Below are 19,073 nucleotides of genomic sequence, written 5' to 3'. Positions count from 1 at the left end.
GGATGGTGAGAAGAAACTGAACATGATGGAACTGAAGGGGAATAAGGAGCCCTGGGGTTAAAGGACAATAGCATGGTATGGTGAGAAAAGTAGTGACTCTAGTGTCAGAGGGTCTGGGTTCAAATACCACCTCTGATGCTTGCTACCTATGTGACCTGGGGCAAGTCTCTTAACCTGCCTGGGCCTCAGTTTCCTCATCTGTAAATTGATGGGGTTGCACTAGACAGCCTCTGAGCTCTATTCTATCTTGAGATCTATGATTCTATTTCTAAACTGGAGAATGTGCAGAGGAAGGCACCCAGAAGAGACAGACCTCCTCCATTCACTGCTCTATGAGAACTGATTGAGGGAATTGGGGCTGTCCATCTCGGAGAAGGGGAGTCCCCGGAAGGACCTGAGAGCTTTCTTAAAGTGAAGGGTATGGGCATATTTTCCATATGGGAAAGGAACCGTCCTGTGTTTGGCCCCAGAAGGCAGAATCAGGAACTATGTGTGGAAGTTACAAAGAAGCCGGTTCAGGCTGGAATGAAAGGAAAAACTCTCTAAACAGAGCTGTTCAAAGTGGAATCAACAGGCTTGGAGGGCGAGGGAGAGCAGTGAAGAACTCTCCCTCCTTGCAGGTCTTCAGAGTTTGGATAGCCAATTGCTAGTATGTTGGGGGGCATGTCTTTTTGTATAGGTTGAACAGGACAGCCTCATGAGATTCTTTCTAGCTTTAAATTATGTGATTCTGTTACTCGGACACAGTAAAAAAAAAAAAAGCCCTGGAGATCTGAGTTCAAATCTCAGCTCCAGCATTTAACAGCTATATGAACTTAGGAAAATCTTATCCTCTCTGAGCCTCAGTTTCATTATCTATAAAATGGGGGAAAGTATATCTGTTCTGCCTACCTTCTGGGGTTGCTATAAGAGTAGTGCCATATCAATAACTCACCTGAATACATCCTGTAGTCCCTTCTCCCCCTCTCCAGGATACAAAACTGGAGGCTCCCTCCAGGTGCCCCCTTTTTCTTTTCTAGCCAGAAGGTGGGAGAAGGCAGAGGTGTAGGAGAAAACTGAGAAGAAAGTAAGGATGTTGGGCTGGGCTCCCCTTGTTCCACGCTTATCCCCACCCCAGGCTGCCTGACATCTGACCCCACCCCAATGCAGCTCACCTCAAAGTGCCCCAAGATCAAGGGGCTCTGAGGAGATATGTCAACTACCATCATGCCTCCCCCCTCCTGATATCACTCCTCAAACCTTTGGGGTCTTTGCAAGTCCCTAGAAAATAGTCAGTTGAAAGCACAACAGTGAAGGCTCACTGCCATCTCTAGGTCAGGCCGAGAACTGTCACTCTCTAGATTTCAGCTGAGTTGGCTGCCTGGTGAAGCTGGGCTGGGCTGGGCAGGGAGTTCCCTATTCCTCTCCAGATGGGGATGCCTAGCTACTCCCAGGAAGTCTGAGATCTTACCAAGAGGTCAAAAGGCACCATTTCCTCCAGGTTGGCCATTCTGCTGTTAAAACTTTGTAAAATCCCATTAAAAAGAACTTGGTCCTAAGAAGTCCTAAGAACTTACATGTGAAGAATAGAATCAACATAGAATATCCAAGCTCAAAGGAATCTCAGAATATAGACTCTCAGAGCTGGCAGTGGAGTCGGGGTGGGGTGTAATTGGAACCCTTAGCATATAGAATGTCAGAGCAGAGAGGGGCCTTGGAACACAGAATATCAGTGATGGGAGGAATATGAGTGTGTAGAATGTCAGAGATGAAAGGGCATGAACTTAGGACACAAAATGTCAGAGCTGGGAGAGATGTTGGAACACAGAATATCAGAATTGGGAGGGACCTCAGAAAAAAAATAACATCAAAGCTGGGAAGAAACTGAAAACATACACTTCCCAAGCTGGCCTTATTGATCAGCCCCCTCATTTTATAGGTAAGAAAACAGAATGATGGAAGGAAGGGGACACGTCCAAGGCCACATCTAGTTAGAGCTCAGACCAAAGGTTCCTAATTAATCCAGCATTCCTTCTAGCAAGTCCTTTCTCTCCCTTATCCTAAACATGCCTGTAAATTACCTGGTTGCTTCATTCGAGTGAGTGCACCTGGCTCCTGGGGACATTATTTCTCACACACCCTACCCCAAACTTTGTTCAAGTTTACTTTCCAGATAGAATAGAAAGAACACTGGTTTGGGGACCTCAGCTCAAAATGGCTTTGCCACTTGTTTGACTCTCTGCAAATCACTGGCCCTCTCTGGGCCTCAGTTTTCTCATCTGTAAAATGAGGGGATTAGCCAACATGAGTCCTAAAATCCCTCCCAACTACAATCTAAAATTATAATCCCATGACAAATTGGTACTAGAAGACAGGGTCATAATTTTAGGTATCTCTGTGCCAAAGACCACACAGCAGCCCTATCCCTGTTCTACCAAACCACCCAGCTCCCAGGTCTTGCCTTCAACCTTAAAAGAGAGGGCTGATTGGTGCTTAAGGAAGAAAAAGGTTCGGGGTAGCAGCAGCCAGAAAGATGACACTCCAAGAATGTCTCTAGCCTTGGCTTCAGTGACCCCCCACCTTCAAGGGGTCATGACAAGAAGCATGAACCCAGAGCATGACGTAGTGAAGAGAACATTGTGTACTTGCTCAGCCTGGTAAGTCCTTTGGCATTCCCATCACCTAGGCTCGATAGATGGGGTCCAGGGTAGTCATGCCTTAGACCAAATTCTTTCAGATAAACATTTGCCAGGATTTCTCAGGAAGGTACAACCCACTCTCCCCCCTTTTTTTCCACATCCCTTCCCATCCAGCCTGGAAGATACACCCACATCTGAGTGCCCTGTATCTTCTTAACCCAGGCTGAGATCTTGAGGGGGAAGAAATTAAGCTTTTGAAATTGCTTAGATTTTTCTGGGTGAGAAAAAGCCATCAATAGCTGGGTTTGCTTCTCTGGAGCAAGTTTGTAATCTGCATTGCTTCTAGTCTGATGTTTGACCCCCTTTCCTACCTCCCCTAGCCTTTGGCTCCTGGGAAAGGTACACAGTCAGTCCTGGAGGCTGCCAAACCTACCAGGCTTTTTCTCGGGGCCTTTCAAGTGCAGCCGAAGCCAGCAGATGCCTTTCTATTGTAGCCTATTAAATTAGCCCCTCTACAGTCAAAAGGAGATAATTATGTTTTCATTAGCCCTGGATAATGTATTACCCCCCTCAGTGGCAGCAGCCATAGCAAACTGGAGGGCAGCTGTGTCAGTGGCTGACCAGCAGCTCAGGGAGACTTGGACCTCGGCCTTTACTGGGCCATGATATGTGTCCTGGAGAGTTTATGGTTGGAAGAGGGTCAGGAACCAGCAGGGGAGAGGAAAGGAGGGATGATCTCTCCCCTGCCCTCTCACTTCTCACACATTTCCCTTCCCCATTGTCTTTACCATACACAGGTAGAGTCACTCCTAAAGGGGGCAGGGCCCTGAGCAAACCATACTCCCACCCTCAATGTGTTTATCCATCGTGGTTAAGGGAAACATTGAATGAGAAGAGGTCACAGAGGTATAGAATGGAGTTGGAGAGAAGCAGAGAAAGGTTGATCCTACCTAACAATAACAATAACTAGAATTTACAGGGCACTTTAAGGTTGGCAAAGTGCTTTGCAAATGTCTCATTTGATCTTTACAACAATTAAGGGAGGTCAGTGCTGTTATTATCCCCATTTTTTTACATGAAGAGACTGAAGCTATGTGATTCTTCCAGAATCACAAAGTTATAAGTGGCTGATGCAAGATTTGAACTGGGACTTCCTGCTCCCATGTTCAGCTCTTGATACACAATACCATCTAGCTTCCTACTTCTTTTGATGGCCAGAATGGTAGGGTGAGATGCTGGTAGCATTTAGCCTCATTTTTTTAGCACAAGCTAGGGATGCCTCTTTGGGTACAGCAGTATTAACTAGGGATACCTCCTTAGATCAATGTCCAGCAGTATAACATCCTCCTTGCCAAAGAGAAAAATGGAGGGCCGAGGGTGATGGCCATATTCTGCATATGACTAAGTATGCTGGAATATATTCACATAAACACCCTTTCTATGTGTCAGAGATAAACTCTCTACCCTAGAAAGAAAACTGAAGTCTAATATAGATAGAGTGGGCTATAGACCATCCATCCAACCTACACATATACTCGCCCCTTATTATGAAATCAGAAGATAACATAGTTATAGCTAGAAAAGACCTTCAAGGTCATCCAGTCCATAACCTTCATTTTACAGAAGAAGAAACTGAGACCCAGAGAGGTTAAGCCAATACCCAAGCTCACCCATTACTAAGAGACGTAATCAGAATTGAACCCAGGCCCTCAGACTTTAAATCCAGTACTCTTTCTTCCTAAGCTCTGACATATTTGGAGGTTTCCATATTCCTGGGGCATTGACTGCACGCTCAGTAATGGCCCTGTTATTTTGTTTGTTTTAAACCCCCCAAAGGGAAATTGCTGGGCTCAGAGTGGCCTTTTTTTGTTTCCTTTTTCCCCTGATCCATCATGTGTGGGAACATCCCCAAACCTCCAGAGTCAATGGCACCCTTACCCCATACCTAGAGAAGTTTGCGGCTACCCTGCCCCCAGCCTTCTTTGGCCCCATCAGAACAGCAGGTATGCCAGGAGGAGGGCTCCCTATTGGCTTGGGCCCAGACCCCCAAGTGGTCCCAGGGCCTGTTTTGATCAGGTGAACTGCCAACTCTGTGGAAGAGCTGTTTCCTTGTACTGTTTCCTTTTTATTTTTCCCGGTTGCCATGGTAATTGGGGGAGCAATTTACCAAGGCTGACGATGGTGACACAGCTGAAGCCTGGCTCTCAACTTTCAAACAGCTCAGGCAGCCAGGTGAAGATGAGCCAGACGGAAGGAGATTGGGGCAGGAGAGAGAACAGCTTAAGGATCCGGCACATCTCTTTTCTTCCTAGGGCTCCCCACACAACCTAGAGGGTGGGAGGTGACTTTAGGCCCTGGCTCCAGCCATCCCTGACTCACAAATGCATTTTTTACAGCACACACACATACCTGATTATTGTTTAGTCTTTCCACTCATTAGAAAGTAGATTTCAAACATTCCAGTGCCTGTCCCCTGAGTCATTTCTCATTTCTCCTGGGCTGATGTGAAAAAGATTTGAAAAGAATATATTAATGACAAAGTGGTGTGTTGAGTTGTAGGTTTTGTTTGGAATCTGGAAGGCCTTTGTTCTTGTGGTTGTGTGCGTGTGTGTGTGTGTGTGTGTGTGTGTGTGTGTGAGAGAGAGAGAGAGAGAGAGAGAGAGAGAGAGAGAGAGAGGAGAGAGAAAGAGAGCTCCCATGCTTCTTCAAGCATTTGAGTGGGCTCGATTTTCAACAGGAGGCACAAGACTGGAAAGTGGGAAAGATCAAGTTAGAGGTGAACCAGAAAACTCAGGTGCTTTGTATATGTGATTGGGCTGGAGAAGAAAAAAAAAACTTCCAGTTATTGCATTACCTTCACACACAGAGAGACACATAGACACACACACACACACCCAAAAACTGTAACCCTGCTTCTCCAAGAGTGTATGAAGAGCAAAGAAAGTGATACAGAGACTCATTATAATCTGCCAAAAAAAAAAGACAGCTTTCAAACGGGGTGTATTCAGTCACCCATATGTCAGGGCACTTGTGAAAATGAAGGAAGCCTGATTCTTAGCTATTTCCCTCTTTCTCTTCTCTCTAGCCTCTCTCCTTCCTCCCAGGACGATGCTGAGCAGGAAGGATCCCGGTCAGACCACTGTCTTAGCATCTTTCCTCACCTCCCTCACTGGGGAGAAGGGGGTTGAGATGAAGGCCATCCCTATGGGCTGAAAGAGGCAAATATGTTCCAAAAGGGACTAATAATGCTGGCATGTTGAAAGTGTTGATTGTGAAACTAAAGTCTGTATGGCTGTGGATTTAGGGCATAGCAAGTATCCAACCCAAAATCCCCACAGCCTCTCGAGTTGTCCTTAAGTGATTCCACCCTGGACAGTGGGACACTGGTTCTTAATACCAGCTTTGTACATTTAGGTAGAGGTGGGGATAGTGGCCACCAACAATTCAAATTTCCAGAGGACTCCCTCCCCCACCCCTTGATTTCTGCCCTTTCTTGATCAGAAATACAATTTTAGTTTGAGGGCTTTATTTATTTTTTTAATATATTGTTAAGCAACAAAAAAATTAACATCTTCTAAAGAGAGAAAAAACTAGGAATGTCAACAAGTCCTGGACATTGGGGGGGGGGCGATTAGCTGGGGGAGGGAGGCGGGCCTAAAGGAGCACTTAAGAGGAGTAAAGGGTGGAGAAAGAAAAATCTTTAAAAATGAGCTATCGTTTCTTAAGAGTTCCCTAATTGGAAAAGAATTGAGGGGTATGTGTGTGTGTGTGTGTGTGTGTGTGTGTGTGTTTCCTGATACGGGAAAAAAAATGGAAATTAGGTTATATAAAAGATGTATGCCTTTGAGTCCAGAGAGCTTCTCTTAATGAGGGTGGCTTCGTCTCCCCCTCCACACCCATAAAATGGGCTGGTTGGACGTCAATGTTAATTTGTTTCAGTGATGATATTAAAAAGTAAATTCCCCCTCACGACCCTAGCTGAGCTCATCACTGGGTCCCTGTCCCTACATATTTAAACTGCATTTTCATCTCATGGCTAGAAGACACTTAGTGCTCTGACGGGTGGAGAGAGCCAGCACAGGAGGGAAGAGGAAAGCAGAAGCCGGTGAGAGAAGGGACCACCCTTGCTCCTTCTGGGAGACTGGGGAGAGCACAGCATTCTAAACTCCGGCTTCTAGGGAGGAGTGAGATGAGGGCAGGGGGTGGGGTTGGGTGGGGTGGGGGTGGGGGAAAGAGAGATGGGGGTGGGGAGTGATCTTGGAAAGCACAAATCAGATGAAAGGGGGGGAAACTGTGGCTGTCACCCATAGGTAAGGAGGTTTCCTTCCAACCTTGCAGCGTGCGTGGCTGAGAGTGGATGCCACCAGGTTCCAGGTCTGGCATCCTTGAAGTGAACCTGAGACAGAGTAGAGGAGGAAGAGGAAGAGAAAGGACTGAAAGCAAGCAGACTGGTCGGCACGAAAGCTAGCTGAGGAGGCTTGGCTGGCACTCGATCTCCTGAAGCAGGTGAGTTGCCAGCTTGGACACCGTCGAGCTTAACACCCCCCCCAATCCCTCCCACCCATTCTTTGCAACTGGCTTGAAGCCTCCTGGCAAACCCGGGAGGAGAGGAGAGGAGAGGAACAGAGAAATTAGAGAAGGGGGGGGGAATAAAACCCAACTTTGTGTCTCCCCCCTTCTAGTCCACCCCCTCCTCTAGACTCCTTAGCATGATGCCCAGGCTGGAAAAAGACTTAGAAGGGTGGTCCAGCAGGGGAAGGGTGCAAGATTGGAGCTGGGGAGAGCAGGGCTCCAGAGCTATTTTGCTACCAACTTTGTGAGGATCCCCTCTCCCCATAGCCCAGGCTGGGGGAGGGGTGAGAGAGGGGCTCTTTGGTAATGCTCTTCCTCTCCTTCCCCCCACCCCACCACCCCACCACAGCACACATACACACACATACCAACCGCCTTGGATTTCCCTCCTCAGGGAATTGGGGCTACGGGTGGTAACAGATGGGATGAAGGGACTAGATACTCGTGCATTAATTTACCTGATAAAAGTTGTTCCCTTTCTCAGGAAGGGAGAGGTTTCCCCAGGATAAGAGCAGAGCTCCCAGACTCGCAGGTTGTTTGCACTCCTCGCCCCAGGCGGACGGGGAGCTTCAGGTTCCTAGCTCACATCTGGGAAGCCGCTGACCCCCACTGCTGCCTCAACCTCTAGCAGAAACCTCTCCACCCCCGCCACTGTTGCCCGGGCGGAGTCGGCCCGGCTAAGCCAGGGTTTAGGGGAAGGGAAATGACCCAGGCATGATGGATTCCCTTCCTGGGAACAGGGGAGGCGGAGCAGGGAGCCCCTGGGGAGAGCTAAACTTTCCGACTGGCCCTAGGTAATCCTTGGGGATAGGTCTGGGGTGGGAGCGAGAGGAAGGGGCACAAGCGCTCAGAGCTAGACTGGTAGAGAAATGCCAGCGACCCCAGGGTTTATATTGGGGTCTTCTCCCTAATGAGGCAGTAGTTTCGGGGGTCCTCCTCATCTCCACCTTCAGAGGACAAAAACAGGAGCAGGACTGGGCTGCCTTCGAATGGTACAAAGTAGGGGAAACAGATAAGAGAGGTGGGGATTTTTTAAGGTGGGGCATTCCCCCTTCAGTGCGTATCTTGAAGCATTAGGCAGGAAGAGGTTCCGCTGTTGTGGCATCTGATTCCTCAAATCTAGTAACCTCAAGGTTGGGGGAGGGGGACATAGAGGGAGTAAAGGAAGGGAAACTGGCTGCGACCTCCTCTAGTCTTACCGCAGTTGACTGTCAGCTGGACTACTGTCACCTGTAGGTTAGGGTTAGTGGCTATGTCTACAATTCAGGAATTGCTGTCTCCCAAGCCTCTTAATTTGGGATTCCTGCAGTTGCTTGACTTCTCTCTCTCAGCTTAGGAAAAGGTGGCTAGGTGCCATGGCCCAGGGAGCAAGTTTAGGTATTCCCAAGGGAAGCAGAATGGGGAAGGAGTGCAACAGTCATTCAAAACTCATCTCTATCCCTCCTGGGTTGTGTCTGTGAAGGAGAGCCGAGGATCAGGGAGAAGGGTAAAAGAGGCTCATGCACTGCCACTGAGGGTCAAAAGCCAAGAAAAACAAAAGGCCAGAAAGGACCCCAAAACCCAACAGGCAGGGTGGTAGAACTGAAGGGTCCACACAAGGCTAAGTGGAAGAAAATACAGACCCAATTAGTTAAATAGTACCGGCTACAGGAAGACTTGAGTATGTATGGCCTCCTTCTTCACCTGGGGCATACTTATCTCCAGTTCTAGGCTGTTTGTCTCAAAGTGTTGGCTTCCAAAACAAGAGCAACCCAAGTGCTATAGCAGTCTGTGATGAAAAGATCAGCCTTAATTAAAAAAAAAGCCAGGAATCACCCCCCCCAAAAAAAAACTCCAGAGGTACAAGAAAAAACTTTATGTGCCCTACTGTTGAAAGTTGTTGAGTAAACACCCCATCTTTGTTCTATTAGTTCAAATCACTTAGGATCGTAGATTTGGAGCCATAAGGCACCTTGGAGATCATTTAATGCAACCTCCTCTTTTTACAGATAAGGAAATTGAGGCTCAGTAAGGGAAACTGACTTGCCCAAAGGTAGGAGAGCTAAGATTTGAACCTGTGCTCTGACTAAATCCTGTGCCCTTTCCAGTGTTCTTGATGGGGGCTATCACAAGAAGTGAGAATCTGGAATTCTTATGGTTAAAATAACCCTAGAGAGGCAGTGTGGTATGGTGGGATAACAGTAGGCCTTGAAGTCAGAAGAGCAACGTTTAAATACAGCTTCTGATTCCTTCTGGTTGTGTGATGCTGGGCAAGTCACTTAATCTTTCAGTACCTTGGGGCAGCTCTCTAAGACTGAGAGTTACAATTGAGTTCCCCAAAGCAGGAGTCCACAAATAGAGCATAAAATTATAGGACCAGAAAACTCTCCCCCAATAAATAAGTTAGCCCCTACCTGCAGATTAGTCTGTCTCTCTGGACATTTACACACACACACACACACACACACACACACACACACACACACACACACACACACACACACATAAACACACACTATTTTCACCCCCTCTTCAAAAGGAGGAAGAAGGCTCATGGAGGCTTATCAGGATCCAGGAGCTCAAGGGGATTGTGGAGTGATGGAATCAAAGATGGGATAGGAAGCTGGAAGTAGGAAGACAGGGAGAGGGCAGGAGTGTGGGTGCCTAAGTGTCTATGCACTCCAGATATAAGTTGGCTCCCAAAGTCACAGCAGGAAAATGAATGCCTACTGCATTCACTCCTCTGAGGTGGGTACGTGTTACCTCTGGGTCGATGGGCATTACTTGTCATCAGGGGCCACCTCCTGCCCATTTCTTAGGTCAGATTAGCCAGTCATGGGTGGGGTCGATCATTGAGAGGGTCTTGGAGAGAGAAAGGACATGGTAATCACATTCTTGACTCCATTTCCTGGGTTGGAAACAGCATGCCCTACCCCTAGCTCATAATTTCCCCCAATGGCTCCCTAGATTTTCCCTGGCTTTAGGACCACCAAAACCCCAGGAGCCTGCTCTGAGTGGGTCAGAATCTTTTTCTTGAATTCAGGCACCCATTTGCCCGTTTCCTTCCCCTCCCCCAGCCCCAATAAGCCCATGAACTTGTGCAAGTGGTGTATACACATGCACAGCCCCTGGTCCCAAGGATAAATAGTGCCCTATTATAAGATTCTCTGAAATCAGCAGGTTCTCCCCCTTTTGCTCCAGGGATAGAACTGGAAGCTCTTATCTGTGCAGGGAGGAGCCAGAACGGAGACCAGAGCAGAAGAGGCGGGAAAGGCAGAAGGAAAGGAAACCATCCCTGTTGTCTGGAGACAGTTTGGGGCTGTTAGTTGCCAGGGAACGTGGAAGCTATTCTCTAGGAGTCCAGGACAAGTCAATCTTTTGCTTTCTTTCTCTCCTTCAAATGGCCAAATTCTAAAGTCTCCAGACTTTGTGCCTTCCTGGATTAGAAAGGGGTTCATGAGTGCTTCGTACATTTGCTTGCACTTTGCTATCCTTATCTTGCATTTCCTGGCCAGTGCTCGCCTCCCAGGACCCCAGGGAAAAGGGTGTGAGTTGTTTAGTCTGGGCTGGAGTAGGAGCTGAGCTGAGCTGAGCTGAGTAATTCGCCCACACAGCTCTGCAGAGGCTACAGTGGACCCCAGAGCAAGGGAGCTGTCCGTGGTTCTGGATGGGCACTCTCTCTGTCCCTTGGTTGGTAAGGAAATTAGAGGCGAGGGCTGGTGTGCACCGAAATGGTCGAAAATGTGAGTATAATTTGTATACTGGGTATATATGTGTGACAGAATCCATTTGTTTGTACTGCTTAATTGTGAGTGAGTGAGTGTGTGTGTGTGTGTGTGTGTGTGTGTGTGTGTGTGAGAGAGAGAGAGAGAGAGAGAGAGAGAGAGAGAGAGAGAGAGAGAGATGGCAAATCTGTGTCTGTGTGAGTTTGTTCTAAGGAATGCTTGAGGTTCTGTGAGTTTGTGTTTTTGTGAGTTTGTTTTAGGGAACATTTGAGGTTCTGTGAGTTTGTGTATGGTTTTAGATGCTTTTTTATATGTCTGTATGTGTTTTGAACTGTGTGAGTCTGTATGTGTTTTGGGGAGAACATTTGCTAGATCCGTATTCTTTAGAATTAAACCATCCCACATCTGAATTTGGCAATTTGAAGTGTGGTTTCGAAAGATTAAAAGCTGGAAAACGGTGACGCTGGCTTTTACAATTCACCGCTAAGATTAATTTTGCATGGAAGGATGAGAGGGATTTCTTACCTAACCAGAAAAAAATCTGGAGTATTCCAGAGGAGGGCAACCAGGCTAGTGAGGGAACTGGATACCATACATACTACATTAGAATCATTTGAAAGAATCGGAAATGTCTAACCTAAAGAAGAGAAGTCTGGGGGAGGGGAGAGAAGAGAGCAGGAATGATGTGAGAAATAGCTCTCTTCAAGTATTTGAAGGCTGTCAAGGGAAGAGGGGGTAGATTTGCTTTGCTATCCTGAGAGGGCAAAACAAATCTCAATGAGTTGAAGCTACATAAAGGCAGATTTCAGCTCAATGTAAAGATAGATATTCTAATGATTAGAGCTGGCCCCAAAATGTAATGAATTGCCTTGTGAAGTAGTGGGTTCATCTTCACTGGAAGTCTTCTAGCGTGGGCTAGATGACTATATTGAGTATACTGCAGAGGGGATTTTTGCTCCGGTGTAAGTGGGACTTCATGACCTTTGAGGTTTCTTCCAGTTCTGAGGTTCTGTGATTCAGACCATTACTAGTTTGTGTGATTAGCCACAACCCAGAGAGGACATAATGTCTTTACAAAGGAACAGTATGGCTTGTCCTGTCTACATATACTACATATACATATGCTACAATAATAGCATATTTGAGTTAGAAGAGACCTTTGAGATCATCTAATTCAACCTCATTGTATGGATGAGCAAAATGAAGTGGAGACGTGAAATGACTTGTTCATTCTTGATGAGTGTAAGAGTCAGGACTAAAGCCCAGGTCTCCTCATCTCCAGGCTAAGACTCTTTTTCCTGCATCATACTTTCACTTCAGCTATATCAATAATAATGTAAGTCTTGGAGTCAGGAGAAGCTGAGTTCAAGTCCTGTCTGGGAGCTATACTTGCTATGTGACTCTGGACAAGTCACTTTGCTTCTCAGTACTCCAGTCTAGTGTTCTAATACTAGAAGTTGTTAAGAAGGTGCTAATTGGCATTGGTAGGTGAAGTTCTTTGCTGGGAGCTCTCCAAATTCATGAAATCACCAATCTAGTCAAATAACAATAACAACAATTCACATTTCTCTAGGGGTTTGGTTTTAGAGTGACAAAGTACTTCCCTCGCAACAATCCTGTGAGATGGGTAACATGATCATATATCCATTTTACAGATAGAAAAGCAGAAATTCTGAGAGGATCAGTGAATTGCCTGTAGCTGCACAGCTGAGAAGCGTCAAAGTTGGAATTTAAGCCCAGGTCTCCTGGCTCCAAGGTCACAATTCTAGAATGTTACCAACCCTTGATTGTATCCTGAAGTGCCATTTATGTAGGTTAAGAGAAGTGATTATTCCCAAGAGATAGCAGATTAGAGCCAAGATTTAGTGCTGGAAGGGAACTGAGCCCAAGCTCCTCATTGAAAGTAAGGACTAAGAAACTAAGAGAATTAAGACCCAGAGTGGTTAGGTGATTTGCCCAAGGTCACACAAGTGCCAGAACTAGTATTTGAACTCAGGTTCTCTGACTCCAAATTCAGTGTTTTTCCATGAAGGGCATCCTCCTAATCATCCAGCCTCATCCAATGTCAGCCCCAAATCCACATTTAATGTTGGACTTTGGCACCTTAAGGTGATTCTGGCATGTTTTCAGAGAGAAAAATCCCTGGGAAAATGATCCACATGGTGAACTTACTTGTGGAGAGTAATTGTGAGAAACAAGAGGTCCAGTTTATTTTATACTGACCTCAGCAAAGCAGCTACTTTGAATTCATTTCAATAGCCAGTAGTCAGCATGAAGGTGACCCCAGCCAGCCCTCTCAAACTGGACATAGATTTCTTTTTTTCTTGATGGACCCCAGGATTAGCAGGCTGTACAAGTTTTGAAAAACAGAGATTTGAGCCCTCTTCAAACTGTGAGAGCAAAGAGATGAGCTAAGAATCACTAGTGATCAGGGATACTGTAGCTTCTTATTTAAATAGCTGGTTACTGAAGTTCCTTCCAACCCTGTCATTCTACGGTTCCATGAATTAAAAAGTCTAAATCCCCTCTCAGTGAATTGTTTGCTTTGTGTTACCTGTATGAGATTCACAGTATAACCTTAACCAGCAGTAATGTCTCTGAGCCAAATGAAAGAGAATGATAAGTCACCTAAAATATGCTAAATTACCAGAAAGAAAGGAAAGCCTTCCTATTCATGGCAAACCCTTAGCGAAGCAGGAGCTCAGAGATACAACTTATGCCAGTGCCACCTGAAAAGTGCCAACTAGAGGAACAAAAGAGCTGAGTTCCAGTAAAGAGTGTGCCTCTAGCTAGCTATATGTCCTGGAGCAAATCACTCTACCTCAGTTTCTAAATTTGTAAAATGAAATTGATTGGTCTGGATGGTGTCCAAGGTCCCTTCCAGCTCTGAAATTCTAATTAGCATTCCATTTATGGAGAGCTTATTAATTGCCCTTATTAGAAACAACTCCTAGTGTAAGAAGGAAAGTTCTGACTGGTAGAATGAGAGAAGGAAACCATAGTGAGGTTGTAATTATACAATGTAGTAAATGAGTAGTAGAGAAATTATTACCTAGAAGCTTCCAGGATATTGACTAACTTATAGCAATTTTTTTCTCCCTTTAACCCATTCCCAAAATTCTGATGTTGTTTTGTCTCTGCTTTGAAAAGATGCTTCTTAATAGTCAGTTACCAGAAAATAAGTCAGATTTATTCTCAGTGTATGGAAATCTTAACAGGTATTGAAATAGCTCAGATAATGGAAGGTTTAAGTGGAACAAGATAGCTGTCTTCATGTATTTAGAGACCAAAAAAAGGGAAGGAAGCGGGATTTTGGTCTTCAAGTCACTAGTGTATTTTTTTTTCTGTTTTCACAACATTGAAGCAGTGTGGTGTAATGGGTAGAGTTCCACCCTGCCTTGGAGCTAGTAAGACATGGATTCAGGTATTGCCTCTTTCACGTAACAGGTGTGTCACCTTGGGCAAGACATTTAACCTCTCCAGACTTCAATTTCGTGACCTGAAAAATGAGTGGGTTGGACTAGATCAGTGGTGTCAAACTCATAGAAATGGGGGCCACTAAACCATACATAAAGATTCCTGGAGGCCACATATTAGCATTATGTATGCTATTCTGTAGCTGAGGAAATGGAAGCTCAGAGTGTTTAAGTGACTACTCTAATATGACCCAGCTAGTATGTGTCAGGGGTAGCTAGGTGGGTTTTTTAATTTATTTTGTTAAATATTTCCCACTTACATTTTAATCTGGTGCTGGCTATGGGCTTGACACTACCATTCCTTTCTGAATCTAAATCTACGATGCCTGTATGACTTGTTCTGCTTGGACCCAGAAGGCAGAACAAAACACTCTGAAAGGAAGTTATAGAGTGGTAGATTTGGGCTCCAATTTCAGGAAAAACTTGCGTACAAATAGAGCTGTCCAAGAATGGAATTGGCTACATTGGAGAAGTAGTGAGTTCCTTTTCCCTAGAGGTCTTCAAATACAGACAGGACACCCAGTTGTTGGGTGCTTTGTAAAGGTGATGCTTGCTCAGGTCTGGGTTGGACTAGATGCCTTTGAGGTCCCTTCCAAGTTTGGCATTCTGGGATTCTGCGAAATACCTTAGTAAGTACTTTGTACATGATAGACACTTAATAAATGTTGAATTGAATGTGTTAAGTTGGATACCAATCCTGATTTTAAAGGCAATGGGGATTGTTGAATTATGGAGCTGGAAAGACTTTCCATAGGTCATCTAGTTCATCCCTCTTCATCCAGGCAGAGTTGCATATACGCTATCTCTGACTAGACACATAGCTGCCTAGGGAAGATTCCTCAACCTCCACCGGGGCCTCTGGCTCCTCCAGCACTTCAAGGATCTGTAATTCTGTAATGATCATAATAACTCTCAATAACCAGGGTTAAATAATTGCCAGAAGTTTCTCTTTTTATCTGCTTGTCGCACTGCGGATTATAGGGTTGGTCCATTTTCTAAGTAATTTCTCCTCATACCATTTCAGACGAAAAATAAATAAGCCTGCAGGTGAATTTAGGACAATCTGTCAACCCCAGCTGTATCAATGTGGAGTTGCTGGGAGTCTCCAGTGAGACCACTTTTTCAGACATTTTGACAAGGCTCATCTTCGGCCATGTCATCAATTCTTGGGGCAGGGACAGAGCAGTTGGAACTGGACCTTGGATTTCATTGGTATAAGGAATTTCCTGATGAATAAGCTCCTGCCAATGCAGATATGCACCTGTCCTGAAACTTAGAGTCTTAGAGACTTGTTTGGGGACATTGAGAGGCTACGTGACTTGCTTAGAGATGCACAGCCAATATGTGTCAGAGGAAGCAATTGGATGGAGTGATTTTGGAATCTGAGAGTGGCTGTCTATCCATTAAGCCATGCAGCCTAATGTTTTATCATTAAAACAGATAAAAAGCATTAAAGTGACCACATTTATTCCCTTTTTTCCTTGTAAGTATAGCCTGAGAAACAACATGACATGGCAGTTAGAGGGCCAGACTTGTAAATGGAGTCCTGCCTCAGACGCATGTCCTTGTTGTTGTCATTGTTCAGTCATTTCAGTCATGTCTGACTCTTCATGACCCATTTGGAGTTTTCTTGGCAAAGATAGGGGTGGTTTGCCATTTCCTTCTCCAGCTCATTTTACAGGTGAGGAAACTGAGGCAAACAGGGTGAAGTGATTTGCCCAGGGTCACACAGCTAGGAAGTTCCTGAAGCCAGATCTGAACTTGAGAAGATGAGTCTTCTTGACTCCAAACCAGTGCTCTCTTCACTGCACTGCCTAGCTGCCACTGACTCATACTAGCTGTGTTGTATTAGGGTAGTCACTTAAACATGCTGAGCTTCTATTTCCTCACCTACAGAAATGGAGATAATAACAATGCCTATTTCAAGGGGTGGTTATGATGACAAGGATTTTTTTTTTTAACACTGGGTCTCTCTATCTCACCCAGGCTGGAAGTACAGGTGCTTCTCTCAGGTCCAATCACACTACTAATGGACAAAAGGGCTTTGATTTGCCCCATTTCCTTCCTAGCCCTGTTTGCCCCTAGCCTAGTGGCCCTCCACTCTTGAGGACTTACCATATTGATGCTGGAGTTAATGAGGACACTCTCATCAGCATAGCCCACTGCAGCTCAGAACTCCTGAGCTCAAGTGATCAGTCAGCCTCAGCCTCCTTTGTAGATGGGTATACCACTACTCTCTCCTGATAAAGCTGCAGAAAGCTTCAAATCCACATGAAATGTGAAGTATAATAACACAGGTGGCAAAAACTGGGTATATCCATAGTATGGATATGTGCCAAATATGTATTTCATCCATTCATTCATTTACTTGGCTACGAGATAAAAGAGATATGATGATGATGATGGTGGTGGTGGTCATAGTGGTGTTTGTCTTGGCAGTGGTAGTGATGGATAGATAGATAAAGAAACAGAGATAGAGATAGATGATAGAGTATACATAAATAGATAGATGATAGATTATATAGATAGGTGATAGAGATAGACAGGTGGACAGAGATAGATAAATAGACAGATGGATTAAGATAGATAAGTATAGAGAGAGACAGGTAAGTGATAGATAAATGGTATTCAGTGCTTGCTATGTGTTAGGCATCATACTAACACTGGAGATACAAATATGGGTAAACATGACAGTCCTAACAGTCAAGGAGTGTATGTTCTCATGGATGGCTGAAAAGATTTGTAACGGTGAATTTTCTTCCACCCCTAAAGATGTATCTTGATCCCCACCCCTTTTTTCTGGACCTATGATTTTATCTGTGTTTGGAGGGAACTCTCAAATGCAAACTCCCCAAAGATCAGGACAGAACACGGGACTTGGCATCAGGAAAACCCAAGTTCAAATCCTATCTCAGACACTTATTTAGCTGTATGACCTTGGACAAGTCATTTTTACCTCCTGGGGCCTCAGGTTCCTCATGTATAAAATGAGAGGATTGGACTTGATGGCCTTTGAGGTCCCTTCCAATTCTAAACATAGGATCCTTATACTCTTAGAGAGTTGCCTGGGGACACTGAGAGATTAAGTTACTTGCTCAGGGTTAATACGTCTAGTACATGTCAGAGGTAGGTCAGTCTTCTTTCTATAATATGCCATTGTCTCTCCTCCCATCACTTTATGGGTAAAAATGCCTCCTACATTAGACTAGCACATTTTATCCTCATTCACAGAAAACCTTCCCTCACACGCCCTCTAAAATAACACAAGTGTTATTATCTTCATATTATAGTTCCAGAAACAAAAGCAGAGAAGCCAAGGCACTTGTTTATGACACAGTAAGTGCTTGTACCGGATCTAGAACTCAGATCTTTTCACTCCAAAGCCAGTGTTTCTTCTGGCCCTGGTTTGCTCATTGCTTCATCTGTGCCAGGCTAATAATAAGTTAATAAGTGGGATTTTCCCCTGACTCACTGCACTTAGTATTCCTTGATACCATGTTGTGGTGCAGAGGGGATCCTTGGTCCTCCAAGGCTATGAATCATGCAGCTCTAGAACTGGAAGGAACCACAGGGGTAATCTAGTTCAACCTCTTCTTTTTATAGGTGAGGAAACTGAGGCCCAGAGATACAATATTACTTGCCCAATGTCACATGGGTAATAAGATAAAAAGATCATCCTAGAGTTGGAAGGGACCTCTGAGGCCCCTCTTTTACAGATGAGGAAACCGAGGTCCAGAGATGTGATATTACTTGCCCAAGGTCACACAAATAGTAAGAGTCAAAGATGAGATATGAACCTAGTGCCTGGTGACAGACGGGCAAGTCTGTCCATCAATAAAAATTTATTCAACAATAAATGTGTCTATCAGGCACTGAGCTAAAAGCTAAAAGCATTCCCTGCTCTTAAAGGGCTTCCATACTAATAGAGGAGACATTATGTAAATAAATAGGATGTGCCTTGCACAAAATACTCCCATCTCTGTGTGTGTGTGTGTGTGTGTGTGTGTGTGTTTCAGCCATTTTTCAGTCGTGTCCAACTCTTCATGGTTTCTTTGGGTTTTTCTTGGCAGAGATACTAGAATGGTTTGCCATTTCCTTCTCCAGCTCATTTTACAGATGAGGAAACTGAGGCAAACAGAATGAAATTACTTACCCAGGGTCACACAGCTAGTGAGGGTCTGAGGCTGGATTTGAACTCAGAAAGATGATTCTTCCTAACTCCAGGATGGGCACCCTATCCACTGGGCCGCCTAGCTGCCCCACTCACATCTCTAGGCTCCAGGTATTTGCCCTGGTTGTCCCTCTTTCCTGAAAGGTTCTCCCTCCTCATTTCTGCCTCCTGGCTTCCCTGGCTTCCTGCAAGCCCAAATTAAAATCCCACCTTCTACAGAAAACCTAGCCTGATCCTCCTTAATGCTAATACCTTCACTCTGTTGATTATCTCCAATTTGTCCTGTATAAATTTTGTTTGTTTGCACGTAATTGCTTGCATGTTGCCTTCCCCATCAGACAGTGAACTCCTTGAGAACAGGAACAATCATTTGCCTTCCTTCGCAATCTCCAGCACAGTGCCTGGCACATAACAGGCATTTTATAAATGCTCATTGATTGACTAATTGTTACAAGATGCATACAGAATAGAAGACAGGCAGACTAAGTCTGTGCTCTGAGGCCCAATCTAGCTAAATTCAGAGAGGCTCAAG

The 19,073-nt window shown here is 45.1% G+C and overlaps 1 protein-coding gene across 1 annotated transcript in view; it reads left to right on the top strand.

The window, feature by feature from the left end:
- Positions 1–6,910: 6,910 nt before the first annotated feature.
- The window catches only part of NOS1 (nitric oxide synthase 1), a 140,355-nt gene continuing 128,192 nt past the window's right edge, over positions 6,911–19,073 (top strand). Inside the window, 1 exon segment of the mRNA XM_021007998.2 lies at positions 6,911–7,124. The gene's annotated coding sequence lies outside the window, so the exon portion shown is untranslated.

This window comes from Phascolarctos cinereus, unplaced genomic scaffold (genome assembly GCF_003287225.1).
Source record: "Phascolarctos cinereus isolate Bilbo 61053 unplaced genomic scaffold, phaCin_HiC Scaffold_4;HRSCAF=312, whole genome shotgun sequence".
In the NCBI taxonomy this organism is placed as follows: Eukaryota; Metazoa; Chordata; class Mammalia; order Diprotodontia; family Phascolarctidae; genus Phascolarctos; species Phascolarctos cinereus.
Note: the sequence above shows the minus strand (reverse complement) of the source record. Positions and strands in the feature narration are given on the sequence as shown.